The 8789-nt window shown below is 44.0% G+C and overlaps 1 pseudogene; it reads right to left on the reverse strand.

Annotated features, from left to right (window-relative positions):
* Nucleotides 1-4294: 4294 nt before the first annotated feature.
* On the reverse strand, nt 4295-4412 carry LOC126427511 (5S ribosomal RNA; annotated as a pseudogene).
* Between the last annotated feature and the right edge of the window lie 4377 nt (nt 4413-8789).

Genomic DNA, 8789 nt, shown 5'->3' on the forward strand with positions numbered 1-8789 from the left:
GAAACTGAAGAGTTTCCTCATGGGTCATTCCTTCTACCATGTCGAGGAGTTCCTTGAAAAATTACACTGAGTCTTGTGTTGTACTGTTGATTGCGTTTACTTAAACTTATGGACTGACTTTTTTGGGGGTTCATAAACGTTGTATTTCTATCTGTTATTACATTTATGTTGTAATTTCATGTACTGACGCGTTTGATGACCTTGGAGATTTGCTCCTCATTTTGGTCCTACGGAACTTGACGTGTAAATAAATAAATGGCAATGGGAAACTGTTAAGTAGGTGTACAGTGGAATCAATTTTCAGACGCAACAATAAAATAAAAGAATATGTAAGATTGGCAAAAGACAAAAGAAGCACGACATTCTTGGGCTACACCGGGGGGGGAGGGGGGGGGGTTATATAAAATTCCTTGTTGTTGTGGACAGATGTGTATCCGTACCACAAAGAAAAGTGTTGACAGCCGTCTTATTCAACGTAAGAGCAATTGCCGCCTGGGTTACCCGTATAAATCGGCCGTAGCAGAACTTGTTTACCAAGAAGGTAATCATGAAATAAAATTCTGCGAGACGAGCCTCATATCTGAAACCTCGCATTATTGGCTGGTTCAAATGGCTCTGAGCACTATGGGACTTAACATCTGAGGTCATCAGTCCCCTACTTAAACCTAACTAACCTAAAGGACATCACACACATCCATGTCCGAGGCAGGATTCGAACCTGCGACCGTAGCGATCACGCGGTTCCAAACTGAAGCGCCTAGAACCGCACGGCCACACCGGGCCCTCGCATTATTATGCGCGCATGTACCCGGAAGCGTGAAGATCGATTACTTTCAGTCGAGAATGTTGACATTACCAGAGACACGCGGTGGGCAGTGGCGCCCTCTGCGATGCATATACAACAGCGCTTCCTTGAGCTGTCTTTGCAGTTCGCCGCTTTACCTCGGACATTGTCTCCCGCAGTCAGAGACCAAACGTCAGGAGACAGTTTTATATTTCGACCGCGGCCTACAAGCCAGGAAGTTTGAACACACTGCTCTAAGTTCAGAAACGCCTCTGACTGCCAAGAAGGAAGTGTGGAAAGCGCTAACATAGCAAAATAGTGAGGTTATCTATGGAGGTGGTGTGCTATGTTCGTAACGTTTTTGTTTTGCACGTTGGTATTTAGCGATTGTCATTTTCATCTGTAGTTCACTGCTGTTATTTGAGTCTACATGGTGTCGTTTTGTCATTTGGAGACTGGTGAGTGGAGCTGTGGACGCCAGAAAATGGGAGTGCCGAGTGGAGAAATCGGAACATTTCCGACACATTATTCCGCTTCTGTTCAGTAGAGCGATGATGGCAGCGCAGCCAGCCAGAAACATCTGCGCCGTGTATAGGGATGCTGCCATTGGGCAGAGCACGGCAAGAAAATGGTTCTCTCGTTGTAAGGACTATCGTTTTGACATTAGTGGCCCTCCACGCCCTGGAAGACCTTCAGGGTTTGACAAAGATCGTTAGAACCCGATGTTATCAGCGTCGCTGTACTTCAGAACTGGCAATGTGATGAACTGTGATCATTCCACCATCATACGACATTTGCACGCAGTAGGGAAGGTTCAAGATTCGGCTGTAGCGATAGCGCACGCTCTAAGCCGAAATCAAAAGCATCAGAGGGCGGCGGTACGTGCACATCTACTTGCACCTCATCAGTTGGCTCATGAACAACATCGGCCATTTCTGTCCCGTATCGTTACTGGTAACAAGGAATGGTGTCTTTCTGATAACAACGGCAAAAGAAAGCCCAAACGGAGCATCTGCCACCCGTACAAAAATCTGCGCGCATCCAGAAAAGGTAACGTTACGCATCTGGTGGACCAGCAGCGGTGCGCTGTACTATGAGTTGCTTCCCCGAGTTGTAAACGTCAGTGCTGACATCTATTGTGAACAACTGAGACGTCTTGCAGATGCAATCCCCGAACAGCGACCAGGAAGGATACGTGTAGTGATGTTACAACACGATAACGCCCGCCCGCATTCTGGTAAACTAACAAAAAAAAAAAAAAACACTGTACGAGGGGCGCCTGAAAAGTCCGTGCAAAAATAAAAACTACTTACGTGTTTGGGGTAAACCTTCTTTATTTTTCGACATAGTCTCCTTTTAGACTTACACACTTCTTCCAATGGGTGATCCCTTCCGAATAATAGGAATTGTTCAAGACTGCAAAGATAGCTATTAGTTACTGCAATCACCTCCTCGTTGGAATAAAATCTTTGTCCCGCCAGCCATTTCTTCAAATTGGGGAACAAATACTAGTCCGAGTCTGGAGAATAGGGGGGATGTGAAAGGAGTTGGAATTCTATTTCCAATAATTTTGCGACCACAACAGCTGAGGTGTGTGATGGTACATTGTCGTGATGGAAAAGGACTTTTTTTGCGGTCCAATCGCCGGCGTTTTTCTTGCAGCTCGGTTTTCAAACGGTCCAATACCGATGAATAATATGCACCTGTAATAGTTTTACCCTTTTCCAGATAGTCGATGAGGGTTATCCATTCCGAACCCCAAAAGACAGTCGTCAAAACTTTCCGGCCGAAGCAATGGTCTTCGTCTTTTTTGGTGCAGATTCTCGTAACACATTGTTTAGACTGTTGTTTGGTCTCAGGAGTATAGCAGTGTATGCATGTTTCATCCACAATGAGGAAACGACGCTTAAAGTCCTGAGAATTCTTCCTGAACAGCTGCAAACCATCCTTGCAACACCTCACACGATTCCGTTTTTGGTCAAGCGTGAGCAATCGCGGAACCCATCTTGCGGATGGCTTTCTCATGTCCAAATGTTTGTGCAAAATATTCTGTACCCGTTTATTCGAGATGCCCACAGCGCTAACAATCTCACGCACCTTACCTGTTCTGTCTTCCATCATTATATCACGAATTTTATCACTGACTTCTCGAGTCGTAACCTCCACAGGGCGTCCAGAATGTTCAGCATCACTTGTGCTCATATGGCCACACCGAAAATTTTGAAACCACTTATAATCTGTTCTAATCGAAGGTGCAATCACCGTAAAGTTTATCAAGCTTCTCTTTAGTCTCCTGAGGCGTTTTGCCTTTCATAAAGTAATGTTTAATCACCACACGAATTTCTTCTTCGTCCATTTTTTGACAATCACTCGACTTCCTTGAGCCACACGAATGCCAATCACAAATGAATAGACCAATATGGCTGAAGCTTGGTGTGCGTTCTTTTCAAAGATGCCACTAACTAAACTTGACCTCGATACGCGTCGGTGGTGCCATCTCTCGGACTTTGCACGGACTTTTCAAACGCCCCTAGTACAGGAGTTGGGTTGGGACGCCATGCCGCACCTACCATATTCACTTCTTTTTACGCCCACAGATTTTCACCTGTTTCCGTCTCTATCGAAAAGCAAGGAAGTTCCTATCCGAGTGAAAATGTACCTCATACAGGGCTTGAAGACTTCTTCACCTCGGAACCACGGGATTTTTACAGTCGCGGAATCGAAAATTTACCCCACCAATGGCAGGCTGTTGTAGATAGTTAAGGAGAATATATTATTGATGACTAAAATCTTTGTTATGTGTATCTGATGTGTTTCTTAGAATTATGGAAAAATGCTACGAACTTATGCAGCGGCGCGAAAGGGCATCCGGCAACCCTCTCACACTATAACATCGCAACATCGAGTGTTACAAGGCCGACCCCGCATTGAAGTGGGACAATGGCCCAAAGAAAATGATCATGGTTGTCAGTAAGGAAAGCGCATATTTCTTAAAAGACATTATTGTCGCCGTTGACTGTATGAAATATTTATAATTACGATTGCAATTTTACAAGTAACACTGCAAAAAAAAAATTTTTTTTTTTGTTATATGTTACAATACAGCATCACCGGTCTATTGCGGTCTAACTGTGCTGCTAAGCTGCAAAAAGGTACATTCTGTCAGAATAGAACACTATGTGATGCAGCCTTTTGACTGCGAGAGTCTCACAATATACATCGTAAAATGTTAAATATCTGCTGTATTGTCAATATCTATCTATCTATCTATCTATCGGTAATTAGAATGATGGTAACATTGACAATATAATACACCGTCTTCAGACCACGAGTGGCCTACCGGTACCATCCGACCGCCGTGTCATCCTCCGTGGAGGATGCGGATAGGAGGGACGTGGGGTCAGCACACCGCTCTCCCGGTCGTTATGATGGTATTATTGATCGAAGCCACTGCTATTCGGTCGAGTAGCTCCTCAATTGTCATCACGAGGCTGAGTGTACCCCGAAAAATGGCAACAGCGCATGGCGGCCAGGACGGTCACCCATCCAGGTGCCGACCACGCCCGACAGCGCTTAACTTCGGTGATCTGACGGGAACCGGTGTATCCACTGCGACAAGGCCGTTGTCCTAACATTGACGATACAGCACATATTTAACAACATTTTACGATGTAATAAGTGTCGTATTGTGGGACTCTAGCAGTCAAAAGGCTGCATCACATAGTGTTATATTCTGACAGACTGTAACTTTTGCAGTGTTACTTGAAAGTGGCCCTACGGCCGATATTGCAAATCGTAATTATAAATATTTCATACTGTCAACGGCGACTATGATGTCTTTTAAGAAATACTATCCGACTGTGAATCCCAACCATGAGAAGTTGAAAGAAAATACATATATTCAACTGGATGCTGATAAGGTTTCAAAGTAGAGGAAAGATTGTCAGCTTGCTCCAAATGTTCAGAAATCAAAAAAACTGAACTTCACAAAATGAAAAAGGAAGTAGTGTCCTACGAGTACAGCAGCATCAGTGAGTCACAAATTGAATCAATCAATTCATGCAAATACCTGCGTGCAACAATTCGCAGGCTCAGTCATACGTAAAGAAATCGACAGCTACCTTTTAAATGGCTTTCGTGATTCGTAAGGAGAAAGATCTACTACCCCTATCGGCAAATGTGATGAAATGCAGACGGCTATCAAACTGCGTTACGATCGACGGTTGTGAAACAGTTCTCACCACGAACTGTAATAAGCTGATTTTGTGTTTATCAATAAATGATAACTTCAATTACGTCCAGTGGAGCCACCGGCACACACCAAATATACCCATATTCAGTCATTTTACGAAAGGATCCACACCGAAGTAACACTTTTTAAGTTCTGAAAACGATCTTAAAATTGTCACTTTAGTGTTGATCCTTCCATAAAATGACGAAATATCACTAATTTTTACTTGCAATTAAGAGTGATTTGAAAATGATATGAAATACTGATGTTACGCATGTGCTTGACAATAACACTTAGTCGAGATTAAATTAACATCGCAGACTACTACGCACCTTGTTTACGTTTATCAAACAATATTTCCGGGGTCTAGTGAAGCAGGCTATACAACCCGTCGGCTTTGACCAATGACGTCAGAAATGGCCAGAGAGCATTTATTACAAAGATTAAAGAGCTAGGAAGAATATTCAGAACCAAAGGAGTGCAAGAGACGAAAACTATAGTTCACATATACAGGGTGTTACGGCCAAACTTTCAGGAAACATTCCTCACACACAAATAAAGAAAAGATGTTATGTGGACATGTGTCCGGAAACGCTTAATTTCCATGTTAGAGCTCATTTTAGTTTCGTCCACCTACGCTCAATGGAGCACGTTATCACGATTTCATACGGGATACTCTACCTGTGCTGCCAGAACATGTGACTTTACAAGTACGACACAACATGTGGTTCATGCACGATGGAGCTCCTGCACATTTCAGTCCAAGTGTTCGTACGCTTCTCAACAACAGATTCGGTGACCGATGGATTGGCAGAGGCGGACCAATTCCGTGGCCTCCACGCTCTCCTTCTTGACTTTCATTTATGGGGTCATTTGAAAGCTCTCGTCTACGCAACCCCGGTGCCAAATGTAGAGACTCTTCGCGCTCGTATTGTGGACGGCTGTGATACAATACGCCAATCTCCAGGGCTGCATCAGCGCATCAGGGATTCCGTGCGACGGAGGGTGGATGCACGTATCCTCGCTAACGGAGGACATTTTGAACATTTCCTGTATCAAAGTGTTTGAAGTCACGCTGGTACGTTCTGTTGCTGTGTGTTTCCATTCCATGATTAATGTGATTTGAAGAGAAGTAATAAAATGAGCTCTAACATGGGAAGTAAGCGTTTCCGGACACATGCCCACATAACTATTCTCTTTCTTTGTGTGTGAGGAACGTTTCCTGAAAGTTTGGCCGTACCTTTTTGTAACACCCGTATAAGGGCCAGCAATATTTTCACGTTAACGATATCACGTGTATGTATCTTATTATTTCTCCGCAAAAAACAACGGAAAAAAATGAATGAAATATATTAGTAGCAAAGAATACATCACGTCACGTTATATCAGTTGGATCTCGAAACTCATTCGAACTGTATTGCTTAAGTGCAGTACGGGATACAAGTTTAGCGTACGGCGACTTCTCCGTTTTCACTAGCATTGCTGTCGTGCTGTTCACTTGAACTATTGTCCTCTGCTTCAGTAAACCCTAAATGAAACACGGGATACAGACTGTAGACGTGTTGTTTATTTCGTCTCCGCTATTACTGACAGTCTATTCTTACGTACTTATCAGTACTATTGATTACAGAAGGAGCTACGTACGTAATATTTGTATTCCATACTTCTGTTGACCTCTATATATGTACACTGCAAACGAAAATGTGGAAATAGACGTACGTTACATTTGCAACCTGTACCCCAGTTGAACTACACGAAGAGGCAATAAGACGACACATGTACAATCTGTATCCCGTACTTTACTATGGGGTAAATTCTTTTTGTCGCCTTGGACGCTAATATCCCATTCTTTACTTGAGCTATATAGCTATACGCAACATTTGTATCTTGCTCAATAATATTATAAGCAATACGAAGCGATCGCTTTTAGAGCCACATTCGGTTATTTTAATGTACAATGATAGCGTTTATCTTTTATTATCTATGCCTCGAAGTGAAGACATTACTATGTATGTCTAATGTATGACGTCATTGGTCAAAGCCAACGGGTTGTATCCCCTGCTTCACTAGACCCTATTTCCGTTACGAGAGAGCGAAGATTACAAAAACAAACAGCTTTCAGCGTATGGGAAATTACCTTCGAAATGACGAAATCAAATATGGCGTCTGCTGTGTATACTCCACATTAGCCAGTCACGACCATGATTTACAGCTGCTAAAATAACTCAACAGCTATCTGTGATTACTGATACACCAAAATAACCGTTTAACCTCCTCTAAGCAGCTATCTGAATCGCTTTAATTGGCTATCGTTTTGTACTAGCAAGTGATAATTGCAAAAACAAATAGCTTTCACCGTATGGCAAATTACCCCAGAAATGACGAAATCAAATACGGCGTCTGCTGTGTATACTCCACATTAGCCAGTCACGACGATGATTTACAGCTGCTAAAATAACTCATATCGAATAAACAGCTATCTGTGATTTCTGATACACCAAAATAACCGTTTAACCTCCTATAAGCAGCTATTTGAATCGCTTTAATTGCCTATCGTTTTGTACTAGCAAGTGATAATTGCAAAAACAAATAGCTTTCACCGTATGGGAAATTACCTTAGAAATGACGAAATCAAATATGGCGTCTGCTGTGTATACTCCACATTAGCCAGTCACGACGATGATTTGCAGCTGCTAAAATAACTCATACCGAATAAACTGCTATCTGTGATCACTGATATAGCAAAATAACCGTTTAACCTCCTCTAAGCAGCTATTTGATCCGCTCTAATTGCCTACCGTTTTGCACGGAGCAATTTCTTCTAGAGAAAGCGAACCGCCATTCGTCTGTTCCAGTTACGTCAACGCGTCGAACAGTTGAGCGTCGGCGCTAGGCACGTCTTCCGCGACGGAGGTCTTTGGCGGCGCCCAGGGCGGCACGAGGAGAGAGATAACAGGAGGCTGGTCTGTGCGCCGGTCTGTTGACACCCACGCACAGCTACCGCACGCACGCACGCGTGGCTGCGCGGCCCGACGCACCGCCGCAGTAGCTGAGGGCGGAGAAAAAGGCCCCAAAAAACTGACCTCGGTCGTCTTACACCGCAGAAGCCTAGCTACGGGATCTCTGTAGTCCGACATGGAATCCCGAGTAATGTGATCAACATAAAACCCGTTATATGTCACGACTAAGGCACCGCACCTACATCACTGTTAAATGAAAAAAATACACTATATGATCAAAAGTATCCGTACACCTAGCTGAAAATGACTTAAAACTTCGTGGCGCCCTCCCTCGGTAATGCTGGAATTCAGTATGGTGTTGGCCCACCCTTAGCCTTGATGACAGCTTCCACTCTCGCAGGCATACGTTCAGTCAGGTGCTGGAAGGTTTGTTGGGGAATGGCAGCCCATTTGTCACGGAGTGCTGCACTGAGGAGAGGTATCGATGTCTGTCGGTGAGGCCTGGCACGAAGTCGGCGTTCCAGAACATCCCACAGGTGTTCTGTAGGATTCAGGTCAGGACTCTGTGCAGGCCAGTCCATTACAGGGATATTATTGTCGCGTAACTACTCCGCCGCAGGCCGTGCATTATGAACAGGTGCTCGATCGTCTTGAAAGATGCAATCGCCATCCCCGAATTGCTCTTTAGCAGTGGGAAGCAAGAAGGTGCTTAAAACATCAATGTAGGCCTATGCTGTGATGGTACCACGAAACACAACGAGAGGTACAAGACCCCTCCATAAAAAAAACACGACCACACCGTAACAACACCGCC

This window comes from Schistocerca serialis, chromosome 11 (assembly GCF_023864345.2).
Source record: "Schistocerca serialis cubense isolate TAMUIC-IGC-003099 chromosome 11, iqSchSeri2.2, whole genome shotgun sequence".
Lineage (NCBI taxonomy): Eukaryota > Metazoa > Arthropoda > Insecta > Orthoptera > Acrididae > Schistocerca > Schistocerca serialis.